This window comes from Salvelinus alpinus, chromosome 21, assembly GCF_045679555.1.
Source record: "Salvelinus alpinus chromosome 21, SLU_Salpinus.1, whole genome shotgun sequence".
NCBI lineage: Eukaryota > Metazoa > Chordata > Actinopteri > Salmoniformes > Salmonidae > Salvelinus > Salvelinus alpinus.
Window position 1 is genome coordinate 4,903,238 of NC_092106.1, and position 21,825 is coordinate 4,925,062.

The 21,825-nt window shown below is 43.0% G+C and overlaps 1 protein-coding gene and 1 long non-coding RNA gene across 2 annotated transcripts in view; one reads left to right on the top strand and one right to left on the bottom strand.

Moving 5' to 3' along the window:
• grik4 (glutamate receptor, ionotropic, kainate 4) overlaps positions 1-21,825 on the top strand; it is a 477,591-nt gene that overhangs the window by 177,521 nt on the left and 278,245 nt on the right. The gene's annotated exons all lie outside the window — the stretch shown is intronic.
• On the bottom strand, positions 10,987-12,253 carry LOC139548611 (uncharacterized). The gene is made up of 2 exons (XR_011669728.1): positions 11,557-12,253; positions 10,987-11,291 (listed from the first exon to the last, which is right to left on the bottom strand). It is a non-coding gene; the product is annotated as an uncharacterized lncRNA (long non-coding RNA).

Genomic DNA, 21,825 nt, shown 5'->3' on the forward strand with positions numbered 1-21,825 from the left:
CTACTCTTTCAGGAACTTCTCCTTTCTTGAATACCAGTAAGTACTAGATGTTCTCTCATCGATCTAGTCTGTATGTCAAGTAGCGCTTCTCTCAGAAAGATGTTCTCCTCTCTAAGTTCTTTAACAACGGTTTCTATCGTATTGAATGTCCCTTTAAGCTTGTTTGTTTCTTTCTCCATTGTCGCAGATTTTGTTCGTCACTCATTCCGAGGCTCGCCTTCAACTCCTTTATATCTTTACTCACTAACTCAAGTACGCCCAGTTTGTCATTTATCGACATTTAACAGATCGCTTTCCACCCTTATCAGTCCCGGTGGTGAAAAGCATAAATCGTCTGTATCTGTTGGAGTCGCGTTTTCTTTTGGAGATTGATTCTCCTTGTTTGCTCTCCGTCATGTTCGAGTGTTGCTTGTTTTCGAAATATTTGTCGATACATTTCTCAAGCCTTATGATTTGTTTTGTGTTGTTATCCCGATTGAATGTTATTACCCACGAGTATATGAAGTGTTAATATATAGTCTTAATATATAGTCTAACTTACAGATATTGAATATTCCGTTTTTATCTTGAGGCAATCTGTACCGCTGTGTTCACTCCTCCATCTTGGAATTCTGTCTTGGTGGCTGGATGTCCTTTGGGTGGTGGATTAGTCTTGATACTGCTGTGCGTGAAAAACCCAGCAGCGTTGCAGTTCTCCACATACTCAAACTGGTGCGCCTAATATCTTTCAGCTGGAATCACCTGGTCAGTCTAGGTCGTGGAAAAAGCAGTTCCTAATGTGTTGCGTACTCGGTGTAAATAGATAACTTATTCAGACCCTTTGCTATGAGATTGGAAATTGATCTCAGTGGCACCCTGTTTCCATTGATCATCCTTGAGATGTATTGTAAAGGCATACACCTGTCTATATAAGGTCTCACAGTTGACAGTGCACGTCAAAGCAAAAACCAAGCCATGAGGTCGAAGGAATTGTCCGTAGAGTTCTGAGACAGGATTGTGTCGAGGCACAGATCTGGGGAAGGGTGCCAAAACATTTCGGCAGCATTAAAAGTTCCCAAGAACACAGTGGCCTCCATCATTCTTAAATGGAAGAAGTTTGGAACCTCCAAGACTCTTCTTAGAGCTGGCCGCCCGGCCAACTGAGAAATCGGGGGAGAAGGGCCTTGGTCAGGGAGGTGACCAAGAACCCGATGGTGACTTTGACAGAACTCTAGAAGGGCAACCATCTCTGCAGCACTCCACCAATCGGGCCTTTATGGTAGAGTTGCCAGACGGAAGCCACTCCTCAGTAAAAGGCACATGACAGCCCGCTTGGAGTTTTCCAAAAGGCACCTAAAGGACTCTGACCATGAGAAACAAGATTCTCTGGTCTGATGAAACCAAGATTGAATTCTTTGGCCTGAATGCCAAGCGTCACATCTGGAGGAAACCTGGCACCATCCCTACGGTGAAGCATGGTGATGGCAGCATCATGCTGTGGGGATGTTTTTCAGCAGCAGGGACTGGGAGACTAGTCAGGATTGAGGCAAAGATGTACGGAGCAAAGTACAGAGAGATCCTTGATGAAAACCTGTTCCAGAGCGCTCAGGACCTCATGCTGGGGCGAAGGTTCACCTTCCAACAGGACAACAACCATAAGCACACCGCCAAGACAAAGCAGGAGTGCTTTCGGGAATGTCCTTGATTGAATACGTTTCAAACCACCAAGACTCTTCCTAGTGCTGGTTTCTTCTATCCTAATCACTCCTCTTTCAACCCCAGCTGCCAAACTAACCCTGATTCAAATGACCATCCTACCATGCTAGATTACGGAGACGTAATTTATAGATCGGCAGGCACGGGTGCTCTCGAGGGGCTAGATGTTCTTTACCATTCCGCCATCAGGTTTGCCACCAATGCTCCTTACAGGACACATCACTGCACTCTATACTCCTTTGTAAACTGGTCATCTCTGTATATCCATCGCAAGACCCACTGGTTGATGCTTATTTATAAAACCCTCTTAGGCCTTACACCCCCCTATCTGAGATATCTACTGCATCCCTCATCCTCCACATACAATACCCATTCTGCCAGTCACATTCTGTTAAAAGTCCCCAAAGCTCACAGATCCCTGGTATTTTCAGTTCGCTGCAGCTAGCGACTTGAACGAGCTGTAACAAACACTCAAACTGGACAGTTTTATCTCTTCAATCAAAGACTCAATCATGGACACTCTTACTTACAGTTGTGGCTGCTTTGCATGATGTATTGTTGTCTCTACCTTCTTGCCCTTTGTGCTGTTGTCTGTGCCCAATAATGTTTGTACCATGTTTTGTGTGGCTAACATGTTGTGCTGCTGCCATGTTGTGTTGCTACCATGCTGTGTTGTCATGTGTTGCTGTCATGCTATGTTGTTGTCTTAGGTCTCTCTGTAATGTTGTGTTGTATTGTCTGTCTTGTCGTGATGTGCGTTTTGTCCTATATTTTTTTTGCCTGGTGGCAGGCCATCATTGTAAATAAGAATTTGTTCTTAACGGACTTGCCTAGTTAAATAAAAATGTAATTGGCCCAGCCAGAGCCCGGACTTGAACCCGATCGAACATCTCTGGAGAGACCTGAAAATATCTGTGCAGCCACGCTACCAATCCAACCTGACAGAGCTTGAGAGGATCTGCAGTGAAGAATGGGATAAACTCCCCAAATACAGGTGTGCCAAGCTTGTAGCGTCATACCCAAGAAAACTCGATGCTGTAATCGCTGCCAAAGGTGCTTCAACAAAATACTGAGTAAATGGTCTGAATACTTATGTAAATGTGATATCGGTTTTACATTTTTTATAAATTAACAAAAATGTCTACCAACCTGTTTTTGCTTTGTCATTATGGGGAATTGTGTGTAGATTGATGAGAAAAACAAAACAAATGAATCCATTTTAGAATAAGACTGTAACGTAGCAAAATGTGGAAAAAGTCAAGGGGTCTGAGTACTTTCCGACGGCACTGTGATGCAGCTGTATTATCGTATCGTACAGATATGGGGGGGGAAAAATTGCTAGAGTGATGCAAAAGTACTGAAACCTCTTTCTGCCAATGTGAGGTTATTTCTCTCGTAGGCTGCTCTCATGACGGGAAATCAAGCTGCGTTCAAAATGTCATTCACATATTTACAGACATTTATGAATAGTGATGTGGGAGGGTCAATGTCTATTCGTAGCTGAGATGTCAGTCAGTTGAAAATGCCATCAATCATTTGGAACACCCCAGCCTTTCCTATCTCTTCTTCTCAGGGCTATGCAGAAACGGCTATGCTTGTTATTAAACTGGGGCTGTCACACTGGCTGACATCAATGACATACTACTAGGCTGCAGCTTCGTAGGTCTCCTGTGAAGACTGCTGGAGAGGTGATAAATTGCCCTACTTTTGACCAGGGTGGTAGGGCCAATACAGTACTTTTGACTAGAGCCCTATGGGCCCTGGTGAAAGTAGTGCACTATGAAGGGAATAGGGTGCCATTCGGGACGTAGATAGGTATTTATTCATGGTCCTGTGAGAAAAGATGGGTGATAACCAGCCCTATAAAGAATGCATCTCAATGCTGCATGAGACACTGTTATGGATGCTGTTTCGACTGAGTCAATGTGGAATTGGTTTCATTTCCATTCTCCTTTCTCTGGTTTATCTCTTTGTTCATGCAGAGTTTTAACCGACAGTTTGATAAACCTTTTGTTGAACAGTGAACTCCAGAGATATTAGCCACCGGGCCAATCTTTTAAAAAACCGACACAATAGTGGCTGTGATACTAGCCTACTGCTAACCAGGCGAAGAACCAGAGCGATGTTCAATTACATTTTAGGGCATTGAAAGACAAACACTTTAATATCCTGGTGGAAATGACAATTTAAATGACATTTTTTCTTATCTCACATTCATCATCCTATTTTCAGAGTTTGTTTTAATACCTCTGAAATACTGTAACTCTTATAGATAGATATAGATATTAAGAAGACGCTATACTATATGTACCCTGGGTAATCTAGTGGTCAGAGCAGCCGCCTGTAGCAAAGTCTTTATCTATCTTCTATCTATCTTTCACACTCTTATCTATCCAATAAAAGATAGAAAATGAAAAAAAACGTACCCTTTATAAAAAGAAGGCATTATTATTAATATATCTACCGTACAGCCTACGTTTCGGTTATGACCAGTGGTCACCCTAATTCCTTGGCATCTTTAGCTGTTGGGATACAGTGGCCTGAGGACTATTTTCTGTGTCATTATATTGTAGTGCAGATGTTGTCTCTTCTTCAGGCTGCCTGGGGGTAGTGGCGGGGGTGACATGACACCAGCGTCGTGTGGCGGCAGGGCTGGGAGGGGGAACCGGTGGGTGCTGACTGCCATGTTTTGATATACCCCTGGCTCCTGGCCAAGCCAAACACGTATCAGCGCTCCAGCTTGCCTGCCATTTATTGGATGATGAAACTGGAGTTGCAGTAAATGAAATTTCATCCGAGGAATTTCCACACAACCGAGCTGTGAAATGTTATAATAAGTCTTGGTGTGTGTGTGTGTGTGTGTGTGTGTTTGTGAGCGCTTGTGTCTGTTCGTCTGTGCCTGCGTGTGTGTGTGTGTGCGTTCACATCAACTATACATGCATGCTCACTCATGCACATAATATTATGGAAAAATGATATATTCACAAGCCCTAGCCAATAATGTGAAACTAAATAAATAACGCTTTCCTGCTAAAGGGTTAACACATCCCCATGACATTACTATTCTTCTTTTTTTTCAGGCTTTATTCTTTGCAGTTGCCCGATTGTGAGGTATAAAATCACGGGTTATTGCTGATTGACAATTAATTTTGTCTTAAGTGGTAATGATGGGGAGGCGATCACCTGTGATACAAAATCTCAGTCAAGCAGGGCATGGACAACCAGAGAATAAGTCACGTGTTCCACATGAAATTTAATAGCACAATCTTTACTTTTACCAAGAAAATTGAATTATTATTATTATTATTATGATACATGCCATTTAGCTTTTATCCAAAGTGACTTATTTATGTGTGCATACATTCTTCATATGTGTGGCCCCAGCGGGAATAGAACTCACAACCCTTGACGGTACAAGCACATTTCTCTACCATTTCCATTGGTAATAGTTCAGGCTGTAACAATGTGCATCCCAAATGGCACCATAATCCCTACTACTTTTGACCATAGGGAATAGGGTGCCATTTGGTACACAGAAAATGCCTTACAAATCAATTCAAATGTTATTGGTCACATACGTGTGTTTAGCAAATGTTATTGCGGGTGTAGCAAAATGCTTTTGTTTTCTAGCCCCTACAGTGCAGTAATATCTAACAAGTAATATCTAACAATTTCACAACAATACACACAAATCTAAAGTAAAGGAACTGAATTATGGATATATAAATATTTGGATGAGCAATGTCAGAGCGGCATAGACTAAGATACAGTAGAATGTAATACAGTATATACATATGAGATGAGTAATGCAAAATATGTAAACATTATTAAAGTGGCCAGTGATTTCAAGTCTATGTATATAGGGTAGCAGCCTCTAATGTGCTAGTGATGGCTATTTAACAGTCTGATGGCCTTGAGATAGAAGCTGTTTTTCCAGTCTCTCGGTCCCCGCTTTGATGCACCTGTACTGACCTTGTCTTTGGGATGATAGCACGGCGAACAGGCAGTGGCTCGGGTGGTTGTTGTCCTTGATGATCTTTTTGGCCTTCCTGTGACATCGGGTGCTGTAGGTGTCCTGGAGGGCAGTGTCCTGAGGTTGAAGAGGCGCCTTTGCACCTTCTTCACCACACTGTCTGTGTGGGTGGACCATTTCAGTTTGTCAGTGATGTGTACGCCGAGGAACTTGAAGCTTACCACCTTCTCCACTGCGGTCCCGTCGATGTGGATAGGGAGCTGCTCCCTCTGCTGTTTACTGAAGTCCACGATCAGCACCTTTGTTTTGTTGACGTTGAGTGAGAGGTTATTTTCCTGGCACCACTCTCCCAGGACCCTCACCTCCTCCCTGTAGGCTGTCTCGTCATTGTTGGTAATCAGGTCTTCTATTGTTGTCGTCTGCAAAATTGATGATTTAGATGGAGGCGTGCGTGGCCACACAGTCATGGGTGAACAGGGAGCACAGGGCCTCAAGCTTAGTGATGAGCTTGGAGGGTACTATGGTGTTGAATGAGCTATAGTCAATGAACAGCATTCTTACATAGGCATTCCTCTTGTCCAGATGGGATAGGGCAGTGTGCAGTGCGATGGCGATTGCATCGTTTGTGGATCTATTGGGGGGGATAAGTAAATTGAAGTGGGTCTAGGGTGTCAGGTAAGGTAGAGGTGATATGATCCTTGACTAGTCTCTCAAAGCACTTCATGATGACAGAAGTGAGTGCTACTGTGCAATAGTCATTAAGTTCATTTACCTTTGCTTTCTTGGGTACAGGAACAATGGTGGACATCTGGAGGCATGTGAGGACAACAGACTGGGATAGGGATTGATCGAATATGTCCGTAAACACTCCAGCCAGCTGGTCTGTGCATGCTCTGAGGACGCGGCTAGGGATGCCGTCTGGGGCGGCAGCCCTGCGAGGGTTAACACGCTTTAAATGTCTTACGTCGGCCATGGAGGAGAGCCCACATTCCTTGGAAGCGGGCCACGTCGGTGGCACTGTGTTATCCGTGAAGCGGGTGAAGAAGGTGTTTAGGCTTGTCTGGAAGCAAGACGTCAGTGTCTGTGACGTGGCTGGTTTTCCCTTTGTCGTCTGTGATTGTCTGTAGACAATACCACATACGTTCTATGTCTGAGCTGTTGAATTGCGACTCCTCTTTGTCACTACATTGATGTTTTGGCTGTTTGATTGCCTTACAGAGAGAATAACTACTCTGTTTATATTCCAAGTCTCCTTGCCATGGTTAAATGCGGTGGTTCGCGCTTTCAGTTTTGCGTGAATGCTGCCATCTATCCATGGTTTCTGGTTAGGGTAGGTTTTAATAGTTACAGTGGGTACGACATCTCCTGTACACTTCCTGATAAACTCAGTCACCGTATCAGTGTTTCGTCAATGCTATTCTTGGAGGCTATCCGCGTGATCAAAACAATCTTAAAGCGTGGGTTCCGATTGGTCAGACCAGCGTTGAATAGTCCTTAGCACGGGTAATTCCTGTTTGAGTTTCTGCCTATAGGAAGGGAGGAGAAAAATGGAGTCGTGATCAGATTTGCAGAAGGGAGGATGGGGAGGGCTTTTTAGGCATCCCGGAAGTTGGAGTAGCAGTGGTCGAGTGTTTCAGCAGCGCGAGTACTACAGTCAATGTGTTGATAGAACTTCGGTAGCGTTTTCCTCAAATTTGCTTTGTTAAAATCCCCAGCAACAATTAATGCGGCCTCAGGATATGTGGTTTCCAGTTTTCATGAAGTCCATTGAAGTTTTTTGAGGGCCGCCGTGGTATCGGCTTGAGGGGGAATATACACGGCTGTGACTGTAACCGAAGAGAATTGTCTTGGGAGGTAATACGGTCGGCATTTGATTGTGAGATATTCTAGGTTGGGTGAACAAAAGGACTTGAATTCCTGTATGTTATCACAATCACACCATGAGTAGTTAATCATGAAATATACACCCCCGCCCTTCTTCTCCCCGGAGAGATATTTATTCCTGTCTGCGCGATGAACTGAGAACCCAACTGGCTGTACGTACAGTATATCCTGAGAGAGCCATGTTTCCGTGAAACAGAGTATGCTACAATCCCTGATGTCTCTCTGGAAGGAAATCTTCGCCCTGAGCTCGTCAACTTTATTATCCAGAGACTGAACATTAGCGAGTAATGGTGTGCGCGCCTCCTGAGTCAGACTAGAAGTCTACTCTGAATACATCTTCTCTGCTGGCAGTGTTTTGGATCAGCCTCTGGAATCAGTTCAATTGCCCTTGGGGGTACGAACAAAGGATCCGAGTAGGGAAAGTCGCAATCCTGGTCGTAATGCTGGTAATGCTGGTGAGTTACCGCCGGTCTGATATCCAAAAGTTCTTCCCGGCTGTATTTAATAACACAAACATTTTTCTGGGCTTATAATTTAAGAAATAACACATAAAAAAAACGAAATACTGCAAAGTTGCCTAGGTGCTAGAAGCACAGCTGCCCTATCTGTCGGTGCCATTTCTACAGCGAACAGGGAACAGGTTAAGGAACAGGTTAAGGATTAAGGAAGTTTCCTTTATGATATGTTCATTTGGCTTTTTTTTTGTTCACTGTAGAGAATTTGTGATTGTTTTTGTTATTGGGATTACATACCATTCCTGGGATAGGCCAAGGAACATACACATACACAGACACTATTGTCATGCCTGGCATATTGTTGTGGCTCCTTAAAAGCACTCTAGTTGATGTAATGGGACAGCTTCTGCTTTCATTCCTCTCCCCATTGATTTCACATTTGTATAGAGATAGATGCATCCACCTTTTTTTCTATGGAGACAGCAACATATGGAGAGAGCTGTGCTGGCACCAGGCATGGACTCAATTAGTATCCACTGCATTGCGGGGTCATGGTGCCCCTGATGTAGTGCTCTGGTGTGCAATTAAAGGACTGAACTAGCAGTGCGCGTTCAGCTGCAGGCGGAATATACATGGAGCATATTTACAGTAGGCTGCATCCCAAATGGCACTCTATTCCGTATATAGTGCACTACTTTTGACCAGGGCCCTTAAGGTAAATCTTAGTTCTTGGTCAAAAGTAATATGGAATAGGGTGTCATTTGGACTCAATATTATTGTAGAGTACATGAGCAGTTTGCAGTGGAGAAAATAAGAAGGCGTGGCTCTCATTGTAAAACGACTGTTTCATCATCACTTTTCTTTGACAAAAAGCCCATTGCTGCTCGATATGGTGTGGACTAGCTCTCTGCCAATGAATCTTCCCCTTTTACGCTGTATGTGTTGCGTTTTGCTGGAGCTTTAGTTTTTCTTGCATCCATAAACATTTTCCCAGGGCCTCTGCTTGCTTTATTTGTTTGTATCACTTTCACTTTTTCCCATCACTTCACTGACTCTTGTATGGATATGGTTTCCATTTTTTTTTAAATCCTGAAACAACAGTACCTAGAACACATCCACATAATCACAAAATTAAGGTGCATCCCAAATGGCACCCAATTCCCTATATACTGCAGTACTTTTGACCAGAGCCCTATGGGTCCCAGTCAAAAATAGTGCACTATATAGAGAATAGGGTGCCATTTGAGACACATTCATAGAGAGAATCAAAGGATGGAATCAAAGGATTCTTGACTGTGGTCCAATCATGACCACAGTCAAGAACATGGCAGGGTTGTCTTGTGTTATCTCTGCACATCCCCTCAAAGGCCTGGAAGAGAGGGAACCACTGGGGAGAGGCCAAAAGGGATTCAAAAACAGGCCTCATTACGAGGTCCGGAGCTTGAAGACGACCCTTAAGCCTTTCTAGAACAACCAGCTCTCCTTCTCCTGCCATGAAAAACCTCTCCACACCTCCATGACAGGCCTGGCTTTCCCCGGCTCTCTGATCTACCTGCTCGTCTCCTTCCCTCACACACAGAACCATAAATTACACTCCACCCTCCGTTGGCCTCTGCCCTCCTCATTACCTGCTCGCGAGCCATTGTTTCTCAGACTGTGAGACACGGTCACAGCATTCTGGTAGTTGGTAGTCCCACCCTCCCTTTACATTGGTATGAGGCTTCTCAGAGGAATGGGAGTGATGATACTCAGGCGCACACACACACGCTTTGTATGCAGGCACACAGACCCCCCCCCCACACACACACACACACGGCCTCTCCGCCTCTCCTCAGTATGCAGAGCAGCAGAGAACCCTTGTGTAATTAACATGCGTTCATTCATGAACTCACGCAGATTAGGATGATCTCTAAAATTCAATAAACCAAAAGGCTGAAAAGAGAGAGTGCTATAGCAGAGGGTTGCTACACTAATTCACTTTCAGGCAGTGCGTTATTTGTCATGAATGCATGCCCAACCCATGTTAGAACATATTCTAAAAAGTCTCCTAGGTCCATTCCAAATTTTACTGTCGTCTTTTTGGTCTGCTACATCAATTCACCTTAACTTTTATGAGCGCAGTCAAAGTACTTGGCTAGAACCTGGCCAGATTTCAGCTACAGGGTGTTAACCTACATAATACTTTACCTTACCAATTCTATTTGACATTTTAGTCATTTAGCAGATGCTCTTATCCAGAACGACTTACTCTTTGTGATTCATATCCAGTACATTTAGCACAGTTCCTGAGATAGACTAGCGTCCAGGGGGATTACTTGTACATGAAGCTGCCTCACGCTACAGAAACATGAAGCTGCCTCACGCTACAGAAACAGGAGATCTGTGTAAGGACAGACGAGGAGCAAGTACAGGGAGTGAACGTTTAATAAATAACGGACATGAAACAAAACACGGACAGCGTCTGGACAGGGGAAACATAACGACATTAATGCTGACACAGGGATGAAACTGAGGAACAGACAGATATAGGGGAGGCAGTCAATAAAGTGATGGAGTCCAGGTGAGTCCAGAGGATGGGGAAAGTTACTTACAACTACATTTAGCATAGTCAACAGTCCCTCCGGGATTTTGCGATTTTTTTTGTGTGATTTCTGCGGCCAAAAATGCTTGATCTTCTGTTTTTGTCACGTTCAGTTTATATAAAGCTATAGAAAGTCATATGTGCTCCGTTAAAACAGAATACATAATACAAAAACAATTAGAAACATTTAAAGTGCTCAATTTAGTTTATTTTCCTGAACAAAAGCTATTTTTTTCTGAAAAAAAAGGGGTGGAAGCTAACTCAAAACATGCATGCCCCTATAATCTGTAAATACTAAAAAAAGATTCAACTAGTACAAAAGAAACACTTGGGGTCCAATCTTCAATTAAGACATGTTATATTAAGTTTTCATCTTCCATGAAGACAATGAGACAAAGTGATCTTTTGGGCTGTTTATTTTTTTGAAGAAACACAGACAAATTGCACCAATTAATCAGATAAAATATATATCCTGTGTCATAATCCACTCACACATTCACTCACACACACACCTCTCCTCTCCATCAGGCTTGGGGCTTGCTATCAACACGAGATGCAACTCCCGTTCCCACTCACACTCTCTCTCTCTCTCTCAAAAAAAAAAAAGATTCAAAGCTGATCAATCGCTTTCAATTTGAGGATCGATATTTCTTCCCCATAAGTTGTCTTCAAAATACTTGAGATTGTCATTTGTTCTGAAAAGCTAAGGGAGATAAACAACAGAAAACATAAAAAATATATTATTGTGGTTGATATGTACTTTTAAAACAGTATTACCATTTCTAAAATCCAGAAAGATTGTGCTTTCGTGATCCGTATTAAGTTTTACAGAGAGTTTAAAGTGGCAAAGCTGACAAATTGCACTCAGTGTTTTGAGCAGCGCTCTCCATAGACGGACTGGGGAGAGCAGAGTGCCGAACACCCTACTAAAGTCAAGGTTAGCAGAGTAAAAGTAAAACACCACTCACCTTGATTCTTTCAGCGCTTGTCACAGTCTTCCCTGCTACCACTTCAGTCGTGCTGATCTGCCGCTGCTGCGGGAACTGTTTTGACATTCTCATATGCTTCGCTGATTTCTAAGTGACTGTTGATTGTCGACTTTCCCTTGTGCTCCAGCACAATGTTGCACGGAGTGAAAAACAATTTCCCTCCACTTTCATGTGAAACATTTGGAAATGGTTTCGCACGGTCTTTAGCAGTTATTTTTGTTGGCAAATTGATTTCTGCTCTCGCATAATATGCGCTGATTGTTTGATTTTTGCATTGAATTATGCGATCGCAGAGGGACTGAGTAAAGTAGCATTCATTGTGCCTATTAAAAAAGCGGTTGACTGTCCAAAAGTCGCAGTGTCCATTGGAGCTGACCCATCCTCTCCAGAGGAAAACAGCAACCTTCAGTAAATGTGATACAAAGCAAGAAAAACAGGCAGCGCCAGAGTTGGCAGTGAAACGACCACAGGGACTTGTACTTCCATTATATAGCAGAACTTTTATTTGATTGACGACGCCTGGTAAGGTTTAGCGCCATGTTTGTACATCGGCCATAAAAAGGAGAAGACAGAGTGGTGTAAACTCCAGTTTAAACAATGCAGGAAGAGTTACGACGCGGTGCTCTGTAATCCAACATGTGTTCTTCCTCACCATTTCCTGGCGTGGGTGGGTGCCATGTTTAATTTCCACAACAGTGTACATCGATCTCAGGTAGAATAGTGTATCGGTTTTCAGTGCTTAATTTGAGCCGGATCCTACCAGAACAGTTTCAGGCAACTCTCCGTTTTGGACTGTTTCGTTCCGGAACATATTTGTGGAATGATTTTTTTTCTCTCCACTTTTTGAAATGTAAAAATTTGAATAAAAACGATCAAAGTTCATTAGAGTTGGCTCTTCGTTAATTCTCCTGCCCCCCCCCCGCCCCTTCCCAAAACAAACGTAATGTAAAAAAGTATATTTTCAGCCTGATATTCTAAGTTGATTCGGGATTCTGATTTGAGCAATACTGTATCTCTCACAGAACTAGAATGAGGTTCACTTCATACGATCTCTCTCCCTCTCTCTGCTCAGATAGACATGAGCCTGCAACTCTCATCTCTCCAGCGTTGCACTTCATCATTTATTTCCTTATAGAATCATAGCCGAGCAAAGGGTTCTGGAGGAGCTGCAGAACCCCTGATAAATTGAAATACATTTGCCAAAGTTATAGAATTACTGCTGTCTGTTCAGAAATAAAACAAATAATTCAGAGTAGCCTACTACCCTCTATTGTATTTGAAATATTGCGAAAGGCCTGTTTCATCTGCATGCTTTTATGCATGTGCGTATGTAGGCTACCAAAATATTTGATCAACTTCCAAATATTGCTTTACAAAGTAGATGATGGGATTTTGGCACGGACGCATTGGCCATCACCGGCGAGTGAGCTGTGCATCATTGGATGAGTCAGTGACACTGGAAAGCATTTTTAGGACTATAATTTCACCCTCATATTGTACCCAAAATATATGTCTCCACACACCTAGGCCTAGGCTATTGATGGATTAAAGACCAGGTCGTTTTTATTGATCTCAGATTCTCAGTTTGTCAATCATTTGTGTGGTATTAAAAAAGATTATGCCAAAGTCTCCAGTCATGTTGAATTATGTAGAATTGCATGAAATACATTTATAAAGCCCACATTTTTCCTGGACCCTGGGCTACTAAAGTTTTTCCAAACGTGTGGAACTTCTGTAAGTGCTTCTTCTCTACTGCTCTATGCTATTACACAAATGCGATGACATGCATGCAATGCTTTAATATAACGTTGTTGTTTTTTTGGTACCTCAGAGCTCCCGAGGTCAACCCCCCTCTCACGCTCACATTTTGTTCTGGCACCTTCCAATTTACAAATTAAGCACTGGTTTTCATAGTGAACGAAATTGCATTTTGGGAGGTTGACCCCTCCTTGCCCAAAAATAGATTCAATTTCCTGGAGTGGGTGCCAGGATCCTCTACACAACAGTGTATAGGGATCTGAGTAGGAGGAGGAAAGCTGAGTTGCATTCTGGGTGGTTAAACACCATAGAGATACTTGTTTTTGGTATTTGATGAATCTCAATCCACCGAATCCGACGATGTCACACTTCTGCATCTACGGTGAAAGGTGACAGAGCGGTGTTTGTCAGACCATGAGACATCCCAAAAATGGGTCTTCTCACAAAAATCGGTCTTCTCACTAGTCTGTAGCGTCCGAACGGTTTGGAAACTATTATGGAAAGATGAGACTCTCACAAACGCGTACATGTCGGTTGTTTTGCTCTAGGTCACCCACAGGCCTCACAAGACTCGTCTGAAAGTCCCCCAGTACCAGTTAAAAAGATTAATGGAAGTACACTGAACAAAAATATAAATGCAACATGTATGGTCCCATGTTTCATGAGCTGAAATAAAATATCCCAGAAACGTTCCATATGCACATGAAGCTTATTTCTCTCAAATGTTGGAAGTGTGCAATTGGCATAAGGACTGCAGGAATGTACACCAGAGCTGAATGTTCATTTCTCAACCATAAGCCGCCTCCAATGTAATTTCAGAGAATTTGGCAGTATGTCCAACCGGCCTCACAACCACAGACCACATGTAATCACGCCATCCCAGGACCTCCACGCCAACCCAGGACCTGCACATCTGGCTTCTTCACCTGTGGGATCGTCTGAGACCAGCCACCTGGACAGCTGATGAAACTGTGGGTTTGCACAAACAAAGAATTTCTACACAAACTGTACGCAATTCCTGGAAGCTTAACATTTCCCAGTTCCTCCAAGACCTGCATACTCACCAGACATGTCACCCATTGAGCACGTTAGGGATGCTCTGGAGCCGCATTTACGACAGCATGTTCCAGTTCCCGCCAATATCCAGCAACTTCGCACAGCCATTGAAGAGGAGTGGGACAACATTCCACAGGCCATGTTGCCTGATCAACTCTATGGGAAGGAGGTGTGTCGCACTACATGAGGCAAATGGTGGTCACACCAGATATTGATTGTTTTTCTGATCCACGCCCCTACTTTGTGACCAACAGATTCATGTCTGTAATCCCAGTCATGTGAAATCTATAGATTAGGGCCTAATGAGTTTATTTAAATTGGCTGATTTCCTTATATGAACTGTAACTCAGTACAATCTTTGAAATTGTTGCATGTTGCTTTTATATTTTTGTTCAGTGTATACAGTACTAGTCAAAAGTGTGTACACACTTGCTCATTCAAGTGTTTTCTGTATTTTTTAAACTATTTTCTACATTGTAGAATAATAGTGAAGACACCAAAACTGAAATAACACATATGGAATCATGTAGTAACCAAAAAAGTGTAAATAACTAAGGGATTCAGTCAGTTTAATAGTCGCGTATAAAGGGTTGCAGGTGTGCTTCCATGGTACAGTGAAAATCTTTGACTCCGAGCTCCAACATGCAGGACTAAGTGAAATAAAATAATGAAAATGGAAATAAAAAACAACAATAGAAATAGAAAGAGCTCGAAATACATCATAATACACATCATGACTGTAGCAGTGATGAATAAATGTCCATTGGGGAAATACATGTCCAAGGAGGGAAGGGAGGGGCACAATAGCCAGCAATCAGTGACGGACTGCGTCCCAAATGATGACCTATTCCCCATTTTATAGTGCACTACTTTTGACCAATGCCCTTTTTTTCCTCTAGGTCAATCTGGCAGAGCCTATCATAAAGGAATGAATAGATGGACAGCTTTTGGTTAGTTTAATTTCTTGTTCTCAGATCGATTCTCGGAACTCCTTGAAGCACTTTTAGCTCTTTTGCATTTGCCAGGCAGCAAATACAGCAGCTGGCTTTCAGCATCGTTGACTGCGGCATACAGTTGAAGTTGGAAGTTTACATACACTTAGGTTGGAGTCATGAAAACTCATTTTTCAACCACTCCAAAACTTTCTTGTTAACAAACTATAGTTTTGGCAAGTCGGTTAGGGCATCTACTTTGTGCATGACACAAATAATTGTTCCAACAATTGTTTACAGACAGATTATTTCACTTAATCACAATTCCAGTGGGTCAGAAGTTTAAATGCACTGTTGACTGTGCCTTTAAACAGCTTGGAAAATTCCAGAAAATTATGTCATGGCTTTAGAAGCTTCTGATAAGCTAATTGACATCATTTGAGTCAATTGGAGGTGTACCTGTGGATGTATTTCAAGGCCTACCTTCAAACTCAGTGGCTCTTTGCTTGACATCATGGGAAAATCAAAAGAAATCAGCCAAGACAAAATAATTTTAGACCTCCACAAGTCTGGTTCATCCTTGGGAGCAACTTCCAAACGCCTGAAGGTACCACGTTCATCTGTACAAACAATAGTATGCAAGTATAAACACCATGGGACCACACAGGCATCATACCGCTCAGGAAGGAGACACGTTCTGTCTCCTAGAGATAAACGTACCTTGGTGCGAAAAGTGCAAATTAATCCCAGAACAACAGCAAATGACCTTGTGAAGATGCTGGAGGAAACGGGTACAAAAAGTATCTATATCCACAGTAAAACGAGTCCTACATCGACATAACCTGAAAGGCCACTCAGCAAGGAAGAAGCCACTGCTACAAAACTGACATTAAACAATCCAGACTACGGTTTGCAACTGCACAAGTGAACAAAGATCGTACTTTTTGGAGAAATGTCCTCTGGTCTGATGAAAAAAAATAGAACTGTTTGGCCATAATGACAATTGTTATGTTTGGAGGAAAAAGGGGACCGCTTGCAAGCCGAAGAACACCATCCCAACCATGAAGCACGGGTGTGGCAGCATCATGATGTGGGGGTGCTTTGCTGCAGGAGGGTCTGGTGCATCTCACAAACTCGATGGCATCGTGAGGAAGGAAAATTATGTGGATATATTGAAGTAATATCTCAAGACATCAGTCAGGAAGTTAAAGCTTGGTCGCAAATGGTCTTCCAAATGGACAATGACCCCAAGCATACTTCCAAAGTTGTGGCAAAATTGCTTCAGGACAACAAAGTCAATGTATTGGAGTGGCCATCACAAAGCCTTGACCTCAACCCTATAGAACATTTGTGGGCAGAACTGAAAAAGCATGTGTGAGCAAGGAGGCCTACAAACCTGACTCAGTTACACCAGCTCTGTCAGGAGGAATGGGCCAAAATTCACCCAACTTATTGTGGGAAGCTTGTGGAAGGCTACCCGAAACGTTTGACCGAAGTTAAACAATTTAAAGGCAATGCTACCAAATACTAATTGAGTGTATGTAAACTTCTGACCCACTGGGAATGGGATGAAAGAAATTAAAGCTGAAATAAATTATTCTCTCTGCTATTATTCTGACATTTCACATTCTTAAAATAAAGGGGTGATCCTAAGACAGGGAATTTTTACTCTGATTAAATGTCAGGAATTGTGACAAACTGAGTTTAAATGTATTTGGCTCAGGTGTATGTAAACTTCCGACTTCAACTATATGCGGAACACAAACAGTTATTAAGACTTTTAAGCCTATTGCCGTGACAATCAACTACAGCAGTTATAGATCAAATACCCCACTTCCTCCCAAAATGAGAGAAGCACCTCAGGCATCACAGAGCTACCAATGTAGTGTACACAAATTGTATAGCCTCAATCTATTGCAGTTGTAAAGCATGTAGACCTTTACAGTGACATACTCCATTAATCAGAACATATTCTGGGACTAACAAGTGGAGAGAAAACATGTGTGCGTGCATGTGCACATGTCTTGGTGTATGTATGCGTGTCTATGTACGTGCACATGTTGCAGTATGCGTGTTCAGGTGTGTGTGGACGTGTGTGCGTGCTAACATGTGTACGTGCACATTGGATTGTGCATACGTGTGTGTGTGTGTGTGTGTGTGTGTGTGTGTGTGTGTGTGTGTGTGTGTGTGTGTGTGTGTGTGTGTGTGTGTGTGTGTGACTGTTCATGGGTGCTGACAGGGTAAGGAAAATGTACATCTCTTGACATAGGGTCAGTGAATCTAATTGTCTCTGTTCTCCCAGGATTCTCATTAATATGTTATGCTCTGTTCTGTGCCTGTGGATCAACAGCATGCTGCTTTCACAAGTGAACCCAGAGAGCAAAAATAGCCCATGTTCTTTTGAGTTGTTTAAGACATTTCCTGTCAGACTGGTCATGCTGTTAAGTTTAGCAACCATGGATAAGTGCAGCACCAATACAACTGTGGGAAATGACAATACAATGGGAAAACACATAGTAATACACTGCAGGAGTGGGTCGAAAAACATGGCTTGTTATACAAGCCTCAGGAATGAATATCCTTCCACGGAGGACTTGTGCAAACGCACTCCGGAAACATTCTGGGAATGTTTTCGCTGGGCCTATTACACATTTACAATGTAACCCACAGAGACGAACGGCATATTAACACATCATCTTTGCAAAGGCTTTTTTTTTACAGACGGATTGGGAATTATATTGGGATTACCATGGAAAGGACATGAAAACCCCCCACAAAACCCGGCATGCTTAATCTCCATGCTCATTTCCTGTATAGGAGCATTACTGCGTAATTAGTATGCCGAGAACCCCACATTGAGAACATCATCACAACACCTGTGAAATTACATTTTACTGCCGTCAGGACGCTTGCGCTGCTTTTAGAGAGAGAAAAAAAAGTTATAACATTTTTAGATGCGGTTCATGTTCAGTCTTCTCCGCGTAGAAAATTCCGGCAGAATGATTACCATCTCTCAAGGACACGTTGGCTTTCCGTGTTAAAACATGGATTTTCTGCCCTCAAGTGAATCTGTTTGTGTAGAAAGGTTTGTACAGTATGTGTGGGTGGACTACGGTTGACTATAGAATACTATAGTACTTAATATAGAATTCTATCGAATTCTGCAGTACAATGTTGTAACGGCTGTCATCGGTGGAAGAAGGTGAGGACCAAGGTGCAGCGTGGTAAGTGTTCATGATATTTAATAATAATCAAAACTGAACACTGAATAACAAAACAACAAAAGAAACAACCGAAAACAGTTCTGTCTGGTGCAGACACACAAAGACTGAAAATAACCACCCACAAAACACAACAGAAAACAGGCTACCTAAATATGGTTCCCAATCAGGGTCAACGATTGACAGCTGCCTCTGATTGAGAACCATATCAGGCCAAACACAGAAATAGAAAATCATAGAAAAACTAACATAGACAACCCACCCAACTCACGCCCTGACCATACTAAAACAAAAGACAAAACAAAGGAACTAAGGTCAGAACGTGACAAATGTAGTATACTGTAGAATACTATACTCCACACTGTAGTATCCGTCGATCATGTAGTGTTTAATATAGCATTTTGTAGTACACAGTAGAATACACTACAAACTGTAGTATCCCTCGATCATGTGTAGTACATACTATAGAATGTTGTAGTATACTGTAGAATACTACAGTAAATACTACAAAAGTATCCACAAAAACACTGTAGTAAATGCTACAGTAATGTCCACAGAAACGCTACAGTTTTTAACAATACTACAGTATTGAATTTGCAAAGACCCCACCCATGCTCCTCCCCCTTACCACCCATGAGTGAGAAACCTACATGCCAAGTATAGACCAACTATTCTGTGCCCTACAGGTTATAGGAAAGAGCAGAAGCTCTGAACTATCTGTCCAGTATTTGTCCAGTAGGTTTCCTCAAGGAGAAAGACCCCACTTCTATGTCAAAGATAATATTAAACTATAGTAAATACTACAGTATACTACAGTCATGTCAGCAAACACTACAGTAAATACTACAGTATACACAGTAATGTCTGCAAAAGCACTACAGTAAATATTATAGTATATAAATATAGTAATATTATAGTATGTATACCACAGTATATTATAGTATTATTTCATGTGGGGATGTGTATGTGGGTTCGATCATACACCTTGAATAGTTGTTGGTTAGTTGGCTTGACAATGCAGAGTTAGAGTTGTTGTTGGCACCTCTGCAGGGCTGGAGTACCTTGCAGACGGAGACCATTTGTTCTTGGGCTTTTAGCTTCTGTTTAAAACAATGATTGTTTTCCCACGTGGCATAGTGATGAATGACTATACCTCCGTATTGGTGTCCTGTGTGAGGTCTCTTCTCCAGGCTGGGGTAGGTTGTATTGGATCTTGTTCTAATCCAATTGGTGGTCAGCACCAGCCCTATGGCTGAGCAAATCCAGGTGACATCATAGCAATGGTCGATTGAGATGACATGGTTTGGATTACTCCATAAAGGGACCAGGCAGCTACTAGAAATTGAATTAACCTTCACCCAAGAATGGAATGCACTCTTTTATCTGTAATCGTTATCAAAGCTTGCGTCTGTGGAACCAAGTAATCAAATCAAATCAAATTTTATTAGTCACATACACATGGTTAGCAGATGTTAATGCGAGTGTAGCGAAATGCTTGTGCTTCTAGTTCCGACAATGCAGTAATAACCAACAAGTAATCTAACCTAACAATTCCACAACTACTACCTTATACACACACAAGTGTAAAGGGATAAAGAATATGTACATAAAGATATATGAATGAGTGGTGGTACAGAACGGCATAGGCAAGATGCAGTAGATGGTATAGAGTACGGTATATACATATGAGATGAGTACTGTAGGGTATGTAAACATAAAGTGGCATAGTTTAAAGTGGCTAGTGGTACATGTATTACATAAAGATGGCAAGATGCAGTAGATGATATAGAGTACAGTATATACATATGAGATGGGTAATGTAGGGTATGTAAACATTATATTAAGTGGCATTGTTTAAAGTGGCTAGTGGTACATTTTTACATAATTTCCATCAATTCCCATTTTTAAAGTGGCTGGAGTTGAGTCAGTATGTTGGCAGCGGCCGCTAAATGTTAGTGGTGGCTGTTTAACAGTCTGATGGCCTTGAGATAGAAGCTGTTTTTCAGTCTCTCGGTCCCTGCTTTGATGCACCTGTACTGACCTCGCCTTCTGGATGATAGCGGGGTGAACAGGCAGTGGCTTGGGTGGTTGTTGTCCTTGATGATCTTTATGGCCTTCCTGTGACATCGGGTGGTGTAGGTGTCCTGGAGGGCAGGTAGTTTGCCCCCGGTGATGCGTTCTGCAGACCTCACTACCCTCTGGAGAGCCTTACGGTTGTGGGTGGAGCAGTTGCCGTACCAGGCGGTGATACAGCCCGACAGGATGCTCTCGATTTGTGAGTGCTTTTGGTGACAAGCCGAATTTCTTCAGCCTCCTGAGGTTGAAGAGGCGCTGCTGCGCCTTCTTCACGACGCTGTCTGTGTGGGTGGACCAATTCAGTTTGTCCGTGATGTGTACACCGAGGAACTTAAAACTTTCCACCTTCTCCACTACTGACCCGTCGATGTGGATAGGGGGGTGCTCCCTCTGCTGTTTCCTGAAGTCCACAATCATCTCCTTTGTTTTGTTGACGTTGAGTGTGAGGTTATTTTCCTGACACCACACTCCGAGGGCCCTCACCTCGTCCCTGTAGGCCGTCTCGTCGTTGTTGGTAATCAAGCCTACCACTGTAGTGTCATCCGCAAACTTGATGATTGAGTTGGAGGCGTGCATGGCCACGCAGTCGTGGGTGAACAGGGAGTACAGGAGAGGGCTCAGAACGCACCCTTGTGGGGCCCCAGTGTTGAGGATCAGCGGGGTGGAGATGTTGTTACCTACCCTCACCACCTGGGGGCGGCCCGTCAGGAAGTCCAGGACCCAGTTGCACAGGGCGGGGTCGAGACCCAGGGTCTCGAGCTTGATGACGAGTTTGGAGGGTACTATGGTGTTAAATGCTGAGCTGTAATCGATGAACAGCATTCTCACATGGGTATTCCTCTTGTCCAGATGGGTTAGGGCAGTGTGCAGTGTGGTTGCGATTGCGTCGTCTGTGGACCTATTGGGTCGGTAAGCAAATTGGAGTGGGTCTAGGGTGTCCGGTAGGGTGGAGGTGATATGGTCCTTGACTAGTCTCTCAAAGCACTTCATGATGACGGAAGTGAGTGCTACGGGGCGGTAGTCGTTTAGCTCAGTTACCTTAGCTTTCTTGGGAACAGGAACAATGGTGGCCCTCTTGAAGCATGTGGGAACAGCAGACTGGGATAAGGATTGATTGAATATGTCCGTAAACACACCAGCCAGCTGGTCTGCGCATGCTCTGAGGACGCGGCTGGGAATGCCGTCTGGGCCTGCAGCCTTGCGAG